Below are 16,463 nucleotides of genomic sequence, written 5' to 3'. Positions count from 1 at the left end.
ATCTATTCAGCACTCTGTCTCTACAAAACTAACATGTACAAGTCATTCTATGGAGACTAATCAGTGCTTTAAATCACATTCATACACTCATGGGACACACATCAGAGACAGGAGGTGTTCAATTCAATTCAGTTTATTTATATAGCACCATGTCACAACATACGTTGTCTCAGGGCAGAACCAGTCTCAGTGTCTTACCCAGTGACCACCAACTCTCTGACTAGAGGAGGACTTTCTTTACGACTCAGCCACATTTGTGACAATACTTGTCAGTTCAACTGATGTTAAACAAACGTGATTATCTTTGTTTACAATACACAGAACTGTTCTAAGTTTAAAACAAAACTTCAAAATAAAATCTTAGAAAATTAACCAAGGCAGTTTCTGTCGACTAATACCAATACTGTGTATTTAGAGAGATCTCATTTTGCTCTGAGGAAGCTGCTGAGTTCTTCACAGGGAGCAGTGGAGTCACAGAAAATAGAACATGAATTCATTCTGAATCGAGTCACTTTTGTAAGACTCAATGTGGATATTTTGTTTATAAAGAAATTTACAAAATCTTATAAATGTTCAAATTAACAAACTCTGTAGGACAGCTGTCTTCATTTACACTTCAGCAACGTAATTATGAAACTAATTGAAATAGGTGTGTAAAATATTGTTTGCTCTTAGAAAAATGAATAAAATGTTTTACTTTCCTCTTTTTTCCCCAATTTCTCCCATTTTACATATACGTAGTGCGCTTTGATTTGATGTATGGGTCAGTATCATGCTTATTGTTTATTTTCTGAGCTCTCATAAGATTTTAGTGGATGTGAGATGATGTAAATGTGTATAATTTCTAGGTTGTGTAACCGTTTGTAGCAGTAAGACTCAGGAGTGGAGACATGAGGAGCTCAAGTAAAAACAACTTAAAATATATCAAATAACAAACTGACATGGCATGAAGCACGCACAATTCAACTGATGTAAATAGCAAAAAGCAGTGAAGACACCTGGGTAAAATTAACCTTAGAAACAAATGAATGTTGGCAGGACATGAGTTGAGGAGTGGGGGGATGATCTAAAATGACAAATGCAAAAAGCTACAAAACAACACAGACCCTGACAGTCTAGATAAATGCGTTTGTTTCTTCTGAATTTTCCTTTTAGCCATACAGATTTTTTTTTATTTTTGACACTCACCCATGGTTTTGTTTTATCATGCTTGTACCTGTCTGTACTGGGGAAAAAGGATTTTTGGGTGTATTAACATTTATTTAATTATTCTTTTAAATTTTACAAAAAAAAAATCAAAATTTCTGAATTACTACAATTTACTAAATAAACAATATGCATTATATTATATATCAATATTACAGTACAAAAAAGTAAATGCTAATATTATTTTACCAGTAAGTGCTTTTTCTGGACAGCACATAAACATGAATATATTAAGCAACTTCTACTCTTCTGGGCGTACCTGAATATGAGGGTGCATGCACACACAAAGGCTGCTGCTCCTCATTCCCTTGCTTCACTTTTCAAGGAGAGGACAAGCCATGGTCGAAATAAAACATAAGTTGCCTGGTTTCTTTTGCTTGAATACATTTGTTGGTGTGCAATAATTTGATGGCATAATGTAGGTGATATTTAGTTGTCAGGGAACAGGGAATGCATATTGTAGCATTCTGCTGTGTTTGGCTGTTTGTCATGTGACTGCAYTGGAGGATTGTGGGTAGGATTCATGTTTGTTGTTGTTGTTAAATCATTTTAGGGAATTGGTTAACATTGTTCTTTCAGCAATTAGTCTATTGTGTTACTCTAATTTGTGTGTTCATTATTTGTTAACTTGTGTTAAACCGTTCAGCAGAAGTAACCATAAGTGAGAGTGGAAGGCCTAGTCATTAATAAGACCTGTGAGTTTCACTTTGTCTGTTTTGTTCATGAAGAAGAATCCAATAAAGATTCTTCAAAACAGCCACCTGGTGGTGAAGTCTTGAACTACAACAAGAGCTACACTTCTCTCTGTAGCTGTGAGGTGTCATGCTACAATTTTGTGCTTGACGCATGTTCACTGTTATAAAGAATTTGTAAGATTTACTAGAAAAAATCTTGTAACAATTTGCACTAATGTTTGTTATGTAAATTTAAGTGCGACAAAGTAATGTAATATTTACTCATCATTATCTGGTAAAAGTTATTAAGAATATAGTTAAAGGTTTGTGAATAAATCAGGTAAATTTGACTTAATTGGATCAAGTATATGTTACAAGATTTAATTGAGCAAATTAAGTAAAATTTACCTGATTTATTCACAAATCTTTAAAGNGTCAAAAAGCCTGTGTTTTTAGGGTTATTAACAAAGTTTGTGTACTCAGACCAGTAATATTTGGGGTCACAAGTTTTTGCCATGGATATTTTTTGGGTCATACGATAAAAAGTTTGGGAACCACTGCAATAAAGGTTCTTCAAAACCGCCATCTGGTGGTGAAGTGTTGAACTACAACAACAGCTACACCTCTCTCTGTAGCTGTGAGGTGTCATGCTACAATATTGTGCTTGTTACATGTGCACTGTTATAAAGAACTTGTAAGATTTACTAGAAAAAAATCCTCAAAACAATTTGCACTAATGTTTAAGTAAATTTAAATGCTACAAATTCATGTAATATTTACTCATTATCCAGTAAGTTATTAAGAATAGTTAAAGATTTGTGAATAAATCAGGTAAATTTTACTTAATTTGATCAAGTATATGTTACAAGATTTGATTGAGCAAATTAAGTTAAATTTACCTGATTTATTCACAAATCTTTAACTATATTCTTAATAACTTTTACTAGATAATGATTAGAGTAATTACATGGATTTGTAGCATTTAAATTTAATTACCAAATGTTAGTGCAAGTCGTTTACAGGATTTTCTCAAGCAAATCTCACAAGTTATTTTTTTACAGTGTGTGGATTTGCTTCTCTCTGCAGAAAAAAGCTTAATGAAATTGGTTGCCATAAATGCCAGAAAAAAAAGAAGACAAAAATAAGATAGTTACTAAATTTTATTAGATATTCTAGGTTCGGATCAGAACCATTTGATAACCTCTAATCTAACGCATGCGTTCATTTTGACTGCATCAGCAGAAACATAAGAATAAGTTGAAAACTCCTCCAGCCTTACCATGTTTGAATATACATTTGAAATTCAGTGAAGCTCAGTTGAAAAAAAAAGAGGAAAAAAAGTCTGTTTACACCTTCTTAACCCTCATCTGCAGAAAAACTGGAGACAACACATAACGGAACACATCCTGCCAGTCAAAGCCTCTGTGCCAGCAAGCCATCTGGTCAAAACATGATCATCATATGCAATCTGCCCACCCAGGCTGGCACCGATTCACCAGACCGACACTCCAATTACCCTCATCGAGCCAACAGTGCACACACACACACAACAATGAAGCTTACCTTTGCCGGGAGGAGCGGAGATAACTGACAAGATAGTTAGCTGCAGAGAGGTCATCTTGTAGAAATTGAAAAACTTTAGCTTTACCTGCATTAATAAGCACATTGTAAAACTTTATTAGCATTAAAAGTCACATAATGTTGAATTGTAAGTACGTATAAATACTCAGTGATCATTGGCTGCTGACATCTTTGTGAAAGGAATTGAACCCAAGAGTGCAGACAGAAAACTCCAGGAACTCAGGTGAAATTGAACTTTTTAGCAAACAAAGGAACAAACTGACAGGGCAGCAACAACTTCAAAAATATGAGGAACATGTAGGAGAACAAGACATCAAGGCAGAGACATAGAACCAACAACAGGACAGAATATAACGAGGAAGAAATAACAAACACGTGGGGAGAGAAAATGAGGATCAAGTGGGAGTGGGTGGGGCAGAAGCAGGAACTGACAGGAGAAACTGAAGTGATGACCCAGGGATCACAAGGGAGAAACCAAACACTGATCAAAATCTGAACTTAGGGAAACTAATGTCACAGAGATAACTGATAACACAAGTAGCAGAATTTAAAAACACAAAACACAGAAACCTAAACCATGACAGGAATCAATCTAGAAAATAAACTTGGGAAATTTAATAAATAACAGAAAAACACATCATGAGAGTTGCTGCAGCAAAAAAAAAAAAAAGTTGCATCGGAAACTCAAACAATTTATAAGCTATTAAAGAAGCTTTTGCTGTGAAAAGTTTTTAAGTGATGGATTATTATTATNATTATTATTTGTAAATCAGTTATGTTTCAACACAACTTCCGTGGCCCATATCTGCCGGTAAGCCCCCAGGCTCAACACTCAACAGTGATCAATCTCTAACCATTTCCTTTTTTCTTACTTTTAATTTTCCCTTTCCTAACCTATGCTAATTCATTCCCTCTGCTGTATGATCCATGGAGCAGAGGCCTCAGCAGCGCAGAGTGCCAGGAAGGGTCACTGTCAATTATATCCATTTAATACCCACTTATGTCTGCAACAACATCTTCCTCCTGGGGTCACACAGACTTCGCCCCATGCTTTATCCAATAATCTCACAGAATATAGGCTCGGATATTCCTAAAGATCAATGTCATTAACAGGGAGATGCAGAATGCATTTGATTATGGATGTAATTAGTACAGGCTTGAGGGGGATTGCTCTTATGCACAAAGAGGCAAAATCCATTTAGCATCAAAATTGCTTTAAAAGTGGATACCACTCTGAGAACATTTTTGCAACTGATGACCACCATAATGCAATTATATCACTAATGACAGGGAATTAGGCTTCATATACATAAAAGTGAAGTTGAACTTTGACAGACAGTAAAGAGCAGGTTAGGTGTGGCTGAAAAATAGTTGTGGGAGAGTTTAAATTAACCAGTAACTGTTGAGGATGTCAGATTGGGTGCTCATTGCTTCAGGCAGTTTACTTGTAGTAAAAAAAAAAAACATTGTTCTACTGGAGAAGTCTCTCTGAAGACCTGTGAAATGTGACACTGTAGATGCTGCATTAGGAGGATGAGCATTTAAAAATTCTGTCACACGGACGGAGAATATCAGGCCGGGATCACTTTACAGCTGAACAGAACATGTAGCCTCCTTCTCTCCGCTGAGCCTCATTAAAAGTCTGTCTCCTGCTGACTTTATCTCTGCGTCATCAGATCACTCTGCTTCTTTAATTCCCTCTCCTCTCACACATGCACACATGCATACTCAGAGGTGTTGGTGTGGCTTTTCAGTCATTTAGAACATGGCAATGCTGATAGAACTTAATGTTTATTGAAGATATTTCACTTCTCATTTGAGGAGCTTGTTCAGTTAAAACTAAAAAAAATATGGCATCCTAAGCTTTAAAACTGCAGTGAATTGTTTTACTTTTGTCAGGGATGGGCAACTTACATGATAAACCGGGCTGCAGTTTTTTTGTTTGAGGGCCACATAGCGCTGTACACTTACCAAAACATGATAAAACAAACATTTAAAAAATGTGTGTATGTTTCTTAAACCAACCAAAGTGTAACTAACATGTTCAAATGCATATACAACAGTTGTACTGTTAATTTAACAAATATACAGACAATAGCAAACAAAAAATAAACAGCAACTTCAGCAAGTTGAAGTGCAACTGCATGAGATCCCTTTAATTCAGTCTTAGTTCTGGTAAAAAAGTCGCTGTTGTTTATGTACTTACAACTTCAGTAAACTTCTCATATTTAGCTTTGTGCAATTTGTTGTTGTGGTGACTAATAATAAAATCCTTCATAGCAGACAGTGTCTCTAGCAAATGAAACACAGAGGTTTGCCTTAAAATTCTGTTTCTGTTTTGCTTTAAAAACACTCAAAGCAGCTCATAGAGTCTAAGAGCTGCTTTAAATGTTTTGTTTGCTTATTTATTTATTTTTTAGGTAAAATAAATTTTAAAAAATGGAGAGAGGGATGTGGGTAGCAAAGAGGGTGTCAGGGTCTCATTGGTGGGCTGGATGTAACCCCTTGGGTCGTCAGTTGCCCAAACCTGCCTGATCTGATCTGAACTTACATGTAAATCATTCTCCCTCCTGAGGGCCCTTAGAGTCTTTGTTGGCCTGGTCCACACAAAACCTATTTTTATTTAAAATGTTCAAGTTTATACTTCAGTGAGCATCATACTGCCTCTGACAACTGTGTTTAAAATATCTCAAAACATTTATGGGGTCCTGAATGTGAGTCTCAAAGGCATGCAATATTGTCACTTGAATTTTAATCATGTTCCAAAAAGTTCTGTGAGAAATTTCCTTTCAAATTGGTCACAAAGTCGTGACTAAAGTTGACTTGAATTCATCACTCTTCTTCTACCAGTCTAAAGAGCATTATCTATATTTTAATATCTGCTTCTTTCTTTTGACAGAAACAAATAAAAACCAAGCCAGTGGTCAATATTTTTTTTTAAAAACCTGGTTCAAATTTATCTCTTCATTTCAAAAGTGTACTCTAGCAGATTATTTTGGTTATTGTGTTGCAAACCAAGCACACAATAACCATGAGTGGCCACATAATCTCCAACAGTTACATCTTTAAGCTACTGTAGTATCTCACTGAGCTGCAATGTTTGGCTACAGAGGAGTTTTCAAAATGTTTTTTAAATGTTTGAGTGGTTCTGGAGTTTCAGTGTATGTTATTTTTTTTAAATAATCACAGAGTTGTTGCAGTCATCTGGAACTATTGTTGAACCTTTCAGTTCAACTTACATACAGAGGCTAGAGGTGATTTTTTTGTCTGTATTTATGAACTCTAGTAAATTTTGGCCCAAATTTACAGGTCCTGTGTGCAAGTGTTGTTTAGTCTTTTTTTTTTTTTTTTTTGTCTCCAGCTTATCTCTAATGGTTTCTTCCCAGAGAGATCCTATTTTTGTTGTGTTGTGTAATGCTTCTAGGCAACAAGGTTTGTCATATCTCAAATAAATGTGTTGTAGGAGTTGATAAAAAATATAATGATGCCTGCTCTGGCATTAAAGTTTAAAGCTCCTGTCAGTCACAGTAAATGTTGAGGTTGTCTTGTCATTTTCTCCTGAAAATAGAACGGCCTCCTGTGGAAACCTGTTGTGAGAGGACGTGAAAGGAAACAGGCAAGGCAACAGGACAGAGGAGAGTTTGTGTGGCTTGTATTGGATTGCTTTGCTCTGAAACTCAAACCTGTGTAGCGACAGGGTACAGCCACTTAAGATGGCTAGATAACCACAGTGACGGACAGTTTAATCTTTTATAAAATATAATCAAGTACTCTTGCTTTGCGCGGAGAGATGGGGAAAAACAGAGTTCAGGCAATAAAGTGCAAATTCTTTTGCTGAAAATATATGTGGATTAAAAAAATCGTTTTAGATGTTTTTTTCTACTTTAATTTAATACCACCTTCTAAGGTAACTAACAATCTCTCAGCAGGATGCCTGGTATGAATGTGATCCTGTAACACCTTGTAATGCGTTAATTATAGGCACCAACAACTGATAACATGTGTGCTTTGCATGTTAACAAAACCTCCCATACTTCGTCAAAACATTTCATGATACTCAATTATAGGCCCGTGTACGCTTGCTAGATTAGAGGACGCTATCAAATGATGGAAAAAAAGCAAGAGGAAGACAGCCTCATAATGTGTAGCTGATTTGACTTTATAGCAGGCAACTGAACCACTGTAAATATGCACATGCTAAACCCTTCTTCTGTTTTCCATCAAGCTGCTGTGTAGTGGCTATGTTAAATGTAGGTGGTAAGCTCATATATCTAATTATACAATAGCCAAACATTTTTCGTTAATGAAATGGAGGGAATGTAATTGAAAACTTCAGCATAATTACTGCTTGGCAAGTGGCTGACTTTGGAAAATTGCATATGTAGGAAAAGGTCTTGGTAGGGGTAGCACCGACTTGTGAATCAAGCCATTCAAAAATCTTTACAGAGAGACACATGTCCACTTACTCTTCAAACATTACAATTATATCTGTAAATAAGGCAGTCTAGAACAGCAAAAATCGTATCAATTTAAAAGAAAATACATCATTAAACATTATTTTTAATATTCCAAAATACAGTTTAGATTCACTGATGAATTTAGTAATAAAAAAGACTAAAGCTGAATTGTTCCTGAACCTTTTGTGTGTAAGGGATTAAAAGGGTAAGGATTAAAGTATCTTGGGACATCACCTCATAGATCCTTCGACAAAGAAACCAGAGCAGCCAAGACACATAAAGCCAGGTCAGAGAGGCTTGGCAGCCGTGCTAACAATGTTTGTCACAACTGCCTTCTTTCCATCTCAACCTCAAGTGAGAGAAGTCAGAGAAATATGGGATTACCATGAGTTATTTATGATGCTGAAACCCAAGAGCCTTCTTTATGAAATCATCTCTGCTGATTGGGGCAGTTCTTGCCGTGCAGTATCTGATATGATTTTAAATGGGGTTAACATCAAAGTCACTTGTGTTAAGTATGAGTAGTTTTGGACACATTCAATCAAAATACAGATCTTTATCGGCATCATGCTGATTGAGGGGAACGGACTGTTGTGAAACAGATACTGTGGCTTTCAGGGTTAGTATGGATTTTTCTGTTGCTAGATCAAGCAAAGCGGTGGGGTGGGAGGGGGTGGGGGCATGTGACCTAAAAAGTTTTTTTTTTTTGGGTCTGGCTAAGTGTGGTGGTTTAAAATGCGTTGCTCAAAACTGACATAAGAAGAAATCAGTTTTATTTTTTCTAGTATTGTGCATGTATCTAATGCACACACATATAAGTGTAAGTGTTTTATTTTATTTATCATATAATGAGAGTAAAATGATGTTGAAGGGACAGTTCAGGTCCCTTTGGAGTGGGATTCTTTGAAAAGGTTGTGAACTGTTAATACTGTATCTTTCCTTTTGAAGATAGTTGAAGGACCTCATTTTGAGAGGTTTATTTTGACTGAACTGATGGCCCCACTGAGACCAGGCTGCCATTTTAAAAGTTCCAGTCTCAACAATTTCATAGAAGTTTTTGCAAACGTGACTTATTGACCTTTATCCAGCTGTTAATTCTGCACTGTAGTGTCATTCTTGCAGAATGTTCTAATACAGTATTATGGCTGGACGTGTCCAAGACTGCTCTGGAGGTGCTACAGCTAACTGCTGCTGCCACTTTTCTGCTTACAAATAACCATAGAATTCTATTTGAATAACCTTGCAAAACAAAACTGCTGAATAACATTTAAATGAACGGCAATTAGATTTTTGAGATAGCAGTTGTTTTCAAATGGCAGCAACCCACTTTGGCCTGGTGTTTTCTGTAATTACATAGAGTAAGGAGTTTCCAAGGAAGTTCCATATTAAAATAAATATTTTAAACACCTCCTGAAGATCTACTTCTGCTTCAAAATATCGAAGGGCCCTGGTCAACCCAAACAAAATCCAATCTGTCCGTTCTGTGCCTGAAATGGTCTCAGTTTGGAAAACAGGGCTTCATTCAGACAAGATTCACAAACTATCAGTTAAGCTTGTTGCTTACTCTGCAAAAACAAGGAAATGTTTGTTTTATTGAGGTGGCAAGAATAAAAAGTAAGTTGGCTCTGTTCAGGATATTCCATACTTCACCAAGATGGTTTGCTACTTTCTTACAACAATAAATGACAAAAAATTAGAATTTCAAATTTTTTATAGGGTTTAACATGAAGTGATTTTATAAACTATAACCCTGCCACCATGTTTTCTTTACCTAGTTGTATTTACATAGTAACTATGGTTATTTGCATGGACAAATAGCAGCAGCAGAAGCTAACTGTAGCACTCCTATACTGGGGAACTTCTAATAGGACAATTAAGACATCACTATGAGGAAAAACTTCTGGTGCAAAACTGACAGCAATGTAAATATCTTTAAATTTGTGTTCGCAAGAAATGCAATAATTATTTTTAGATTTGAATTTTAACATAGAAGTAATCCACTTTGGTCTCAACCCCTCTAGGACTAACAGTTAGTTTGCCAAACCAGTCAAAATTCAACTCTAATGCTACAAAATAAAGGTAGTTCAAATATTTAGTTGGTAACATTCAGAACATTTCCACAGAAGCCAACTTCAAATGTTCTGAACTATTCCTTTAGGAATCATGTAGCAAAAGAAGTCCTGCTCTAACAGTTATACAAGCTCCGTGGTAAATGTACACTGAGCTGAGACATACACAAGGACACAATCAATGGCAGTTTATAGTTAATGAACTTTCTGACCTTTAGGAAAATGTACACTGCTTAACCAGATTCTAAGTATTTAATAATTCAGGTAGAGAGTAAGAGAGATGCATAGAGGAGCATCTGTCACCCTGTGTAGTCAAGATTATTGTTTTGTCCAGAAATAAATAAATAAATAAATAAATAAATAAATAAATAAATAAATAAATAAATAAATAAATAAATAAATAAATTGTAATTTCACTTTGGACAGCAGAATTAAAATAGTCATTAAGACATTGGTTGTGTGTGGGTTTGAGTAATGAACCTGGGACAGCTGAAATTGAAAAATCTCTGCCCAAAACCAAGGTCCTAAATAAGAAGCAAGAAATTTTCAAGTTGTCACTGTAAAGGTTTCTTGATGAGAATTTACGTTAAAGAAAGTTTGTTGAAGAAGTGGGATGGAGAGGTGAGGAGATACTGCAGTAGCTTGAGCTGCCATTGAGAGCTTCTAAACAGGAGATCATGGGTGCATTATTGATGAGTCTCAGTTTAAATTTCAGTTCCAGAGGAAATGATAAGATGTAATGCAATGGTCTACTGTGATCATGGACCGCTTTGTCCTACATACTGTTGTAGGCTGCTGAAATGGCAGCTGCTTACCTGTTTTATCACTTTTTGATTCGTTTGCCACAGCTGTTTAGATCACTGTGACAATTCTTACAAATTTTTTTTTTATTTTGTGGACAAGTTCCTCAACCTGCAGTTTAAGATCAGCCTCAAAGACAAATACTTATACTAATTTTGAAGTAGCATCTTTACATTTCAGCTTTTTCCCCTTTCTCCGTGCTTGCAAAAGTAAGTCCAACAAATTAAGCACTAAGTAAATGCCCAAGGTTGCTGAATATTAAACAACAGAAACAAGCTCTGCTAAATATACAACAAATGAAAAAAAAACCTATTTAGCTGACTTGATTATTGTTGCTATGCTTATGGCATTTTCTAGGCCTGCATATAATCAATACCGTAGGCAATTTTAAACGTGATCACTTTGGATGGATTATTGCTAGGCAGTAAAGCTTTTACATTGATCCTCTCATCATGTCAATCACTGACAGTGACAACTCTGAACTCTAGATTTCATACATCAGCAAGTACCATTTGGAGTCAGGCTGCATCAAAAACAGCAACAGTAAGGATGGTGTTGCAGATTGTGCTGATGTGGCCTTTCCTGTGCTTTTTAATGTACACCGTAATGTGCTTCAAGGACCTGTCTTAGTGATCCGCTTCGTTCTGCCTTCTGTACTGCTTCTCTGTCTGTGCAATTTTGTAGCAAATGTCTGCAAAGACAAAATATGCAAATGCTATTCACAAAGAGTAAATAGAAGTTATAAAAATACAACAGAAAATGATTGAACAACCTGTATCTAAACTTATACAGTTAAAGACAATATCAGTAGCTATTTATTTATTTATTTATTTATTTATTTATTTATTTTACAATCTGAAAGATTAAACAATAAATTCCATCATTTGGTAAACTGACAGTTGCACTTTTCAGATACAAATCTAGTTTCTCTTGCAAAGATCAAAACAAGAACTGCTCCTGCTACACGTACAGAGTGCCACTGCTGAATCAAGTTTTGAGGCTTGACTTTATTCATTCCTGCAGTTGCAGCAGCAGCAGCTAAAATCTCATCTAATGAACAGCAGATAACAGGGACTGGTTCAAATCAGTGTTGGAAAACTAGGGCTGGCTGGTGAAATACAGTGAGTTGTAATATCCTTATTTTCTCCCAGCTGGAGCAGACTAGAAGCATGTAACCGATAGTGTCCACATGCATATTTTACACACCGGGCCAGGTGTAATGTTTCAGCACTGGCAAAGGAACTGAACAGATTTGACAAAGCTGGTGTTCAAAAGACACAAGGAACAAGTATAAAACAAAACTATTTCAAATTTGGCTGAAACGTTATGCTGAGAGCATGTTCACATTATAGTTAGTGTGCTTTTCTTTGCTAATGTAACTGTGATGTGAAATGAAAGAAGAAGCAACAATAATTAATGCATGCTTAGAAAAAATGAGTTAAACAAGGGACAAACTCAAATCTGCTTCCTGATAATCATTCATTCAACATCAAGCCTATCTGACCCTCAATTGTAGACTGAAAATTGCTATTCAGTGGTAAAAGTTACCATTAAATAACATGCATGTATGTAACCACAGCTGCTCCACATCGACAGGAGTTAGCTGAAGTAGTTCAACCATCTGATTAGGATACAGCTTGGGTGCTAAATTGAGGTTTTCTGGGCAAGTCTCACTGGACAAAGACCCCTGGATAAACACATAATTCACTGGAGAATCCCCCCAGTGGATCATATATCATATTTATCCTGGAATTTCCTCAGAATTCCTTAAGGCAGGGGTATTAACTCATTTTGACCAAGGGCCACATGAGTGTTATAGTGGCCATCAAAGGGCCAGTTGTAATCAACTTTGACATTTCATGTTTAACTTCAACTAAACATGAAACATCACGTTCCTCATTTCATTGCTACGGCTTAGCACTGCTAACAAACGCCAGTTGAGCTCTACCTGTTATTTCCTGCATAGAATCAGTGTTTTAACACATCCTCATAAACACTGAAAGGTACGACTGACTAAATGTAAAATAAAAAAATACAGAAATACTATTAAAAGTAAAAGTAAGAGTTTTACTTACTGTTGAGTTGTGGGGCGGCTGTGGCGGAGTGGTTAGGGGAGTCGTCCTGGAACCAGAAGGTCGCTGGTTTGATCCCCCGTCCAGCCGTCTCAGTCGTTGTGTCCTTGGGCAAGACACTTCACCCAACTTGCCTACTGATGGTGGTCAGAGGGTCCGGTGGCGCCGAAGCATGGCAGCCCCACTTCTGTCAGTGCGCCCCAGGGCAGCTGTGGCTACAGTGTAGTTTGCCATCATCAGTGTGTGAATGTGAGTGTGAATGGGTGAATGTCTGTTAGTGTAAAGTGCTTTGGGGTCCGGAGGGACTTGAAAAGCGCTCTATAAGTTCAGTACCATTTACCATTTGAGTTGTGATAAGTATCTGCCATCCTGAATTTCCCATAGTCAGCATGCATCATGGGATATGTAGTTTATTGTCACTGCTGGTTTTAAAGAAATTTCATTTGAGACATTAATACAAAGCTGTTCAACTAAATTACTCAGGGGGCCATATAAATTGTTGTGTGATTGGTCAGAGGTTTGTGGGCATGTTTGCTAATGCTGGAAGCTCTCAAATGCTGCGTTTTGCTTCAACTACTCACTTCCAGAATCCAAATGTTTTACCCAGAAGCAGACATTTATAAAGATAATGAAATGGCTGAAAACTCAAAGATGGAGCTAAAATAGACATTGTGCTCAGAGAAATCTGTCTGCCCACAACTGTGGCACTTTAACTGGGACAGATTTTTGAAATTAATAACGACTGATATTGAATTTTTTGTCTTTTTTTTTTGGAATGTAGACTCCAGCAGGAAGAAACCCTGTGCAGTGACGTATCCTGCAGTGGGAGGAGTTTCCCAGGAACTCGGCACTGTGTACCTTAGGGACTATGAAAGGTGTGTGTGCAAAAACAGATGTTAAACATCCATGTCACCTCGAAGGGAATGTTCGGCTTCAGATTGAGTATGCTGGGCTGGGGTGTCTGGGTTTTACCTCTAAGACCTGTTACATTCACAGCATGACCACAAATGAGTGAGGGAAAAAGGATGGAAAAGGTAATAGCAAAATCTTAATTAAATCAACACCTTTTGTAGACTTTATAAATCAAACAATGCATCACAGTTGCAGCTTGGCGAATGATAAATGTACATAGCTGCACATAACAGCTACACTAAAACCACAGTTCACCCACCAGGCTTAATCTGAAATCAGTCATTATGGCATTATAGCAGTTTTACATCTTAATTTTCTCATGACCTCTGACAATGAGGAAGCAGTCATGTGACAGAAGTGGAGTTTAATCATTGGATTGTTACTATCATGACAGTTTATTGGCATGGATTTCCATAACAGCACAAATCAATAGGAGTTCTGGAATGATTCGTCAACTATGACATCTTGAATAAGTGCTGCAGAGGGAAAAGCAGCTTGTGAAAGGACATCCTCAGCAAGCAATGCTGCTAGTCAGATAAATCTAATGATGTTTTTTTACCTTCACAGCAGATATGTAGTATTAAAACAATTTTCACAGCTTTTTGGCTCTAAAATGTCATGAAAATAATTGGAGTAAATAATGCTGATACGTGGGGAGACTAAAAGACACAATCAGAATGGTGCCCATCTCAACCTTCCTCCTCCTTTGAGATATCAGTGTTGGGAATAATATAAGGCTTAAGGAAGTAGGTTGTGAGATAAAAGGCCACATCACAATGATGATCTCTATCGATCTGCAACCTTGGGAACACAGAGGAGGTCCAGCATTTGTCACGTCGAAGTTGAACCCAATAGCTGATCTGCAGTGCACTCTGATGAATTGGCCCTGTTCACCAAGTTTGATTAATTGATGACACATTCTCTTTCAGGTGGACCACCACTATGTTTCATGCATTCATCGATTTTTCTAAAAGACCCCCCCCCCCCCCACACACACACACACATTTCCTTGTACTTCTTATTTTAGCTTTCTTTAAGCAGGAACACAAACCACGACAAGAGGAGCATCACTTCAACCTGCATCTGACCAACACTCCAGTAAGAACTTCTGAAGTCAATCAACTTTAAATTATCACCAAAACTGTAACTTATATTTTTAAATCAAGCATGTGCACAGTCTTATGCACTCAGAATATGTGACTCTTACTGTACTTAGTACCACATAAAATTTTAACTCTTTTGTGTTTACTATAGTCAATTATCTGTGGCAGATTAACTCAAAAAAGTTAAATTATTTGTATATGTACTAATGATTCCTTTCTAAGATTTTAATTAAAATATGTGCAGTGGTTCATGAGGTATTTTGCTATCAGGTATACAGGGTTGATTCCTACATATAATATTTTAGGCAAATATATTGTGCAATTTGTGGCTCTCTGAATAAGTGTTGGTAATGACTCTTAGCCACTACCTCAATAAATTTTAGCTCAGTATCTGTGAAACTGACTGAGTTATAGTGATTTCTGTGTTTTCTTGGATCAGCTGGCTGTGGCAACCATCTTGAAGTGGGCTGAATTTAAAAGTTATTTAGTTTAAAGTCATATTCACAGCTCACAGTCTGGTAGACTCAGTTCCATTGGGGACCAAAATTGCAAGATTTGTTTACATTTTCAGTTGGTGTGGTTCTCATTCACACTGCACTTTGTCAAAATACTAAACCCTGTGAACAACCTGTTCCCCCCTCACCTGTGGTGGTGCTGCACCAAGGACCACTGAAGGAATAAAAATGAAAACCTCAGAAGAAGATGTGGAGCACAACTTCCTTCTTCACAAAATGTAAACAAATATGGAGTGAAGTCAGATTTTAGTGGTTGTGGATTTATTTTTTAGTTTTGGTAAAGGTGCCAAACAAATAGACTTCAACAATGATCTCAGCATGAGTGGAAGATGAGGCAGAACCGTGGAGAATATTGTTTTCCACACAAAGCGGCTGAGACGGCACCGTATGAGGCGGTGTTCACGGAGTAGGAACGCATCCAATTTCACAGAAGCTTTGTCCACCTTATACAGATATCCAGCAAGGTATTTACGAGAGACCTTCCTTCTCACAGCACTCACTGCTAAAAGGTGATGAATGCAGGTTTTTGACCACCAACTATCAATGACTGCATTGAGTAGATTAAAAAATATATATTCATAACTGGGAACCACAACCAATAGGTTGAGTTGTACATCCTAATGGTTTAATGTAAGACAAAGCTATGGAGAAATATGCCTCAGCAACTTTAACAACACATACAGGAAATAATGTGTAGTTGTGACAACACAGACCTTTTTTTCTGTTATCTGGAGTGCATAACTTTGTCATTTTGAAAGCCTTACATGAAAACTTCCACTTGCTGGAGCAGCCAGTCAAGACCTAAACAACTCTTAAGGGCTCGACACACAGGGAGCGTCAAACTACAGCGATTATTGGCTGTCATCGCAGCCAGGGTGAAACCCGACACGGGACGCAATAGCGATCGCAGCGTTGCGAATCGCGCTCTCAGGTCGCTTGTCTTCACAAAATTTGATTGGTTCTTGACTCTGAAGGCGGGTGTGCATTACGGACGTGTGAACTAAACAAATTTTGCGATGCTAATGATATTGAAAAACAAACACACATCAAGATACAGTTTTATGAGGAAAAAC

This window comes from Austrofundulus limnaeus, unplaced genomic scaffold (genome assembly GCF_001266775.1).
Source record: "Austrofundulus limnaeus strain Quisiro unplaced genomic scaffold, Austrofundulus_limnaeus-1.0 Scaffold351, whole genome shotgun sequence".
NCBI classification, from domain to species: Eukaryota; Metazoa; Chordata; class Actinopteri; order Cyprinodontiformes; family Rivulidae; genus Austrofundulus; species Austrofundulus limnaeus.
The sequence above is the reverse complement of the archived record's forward strand: the minus strand, read 5'-3'. Positions refer to the sequence as shown.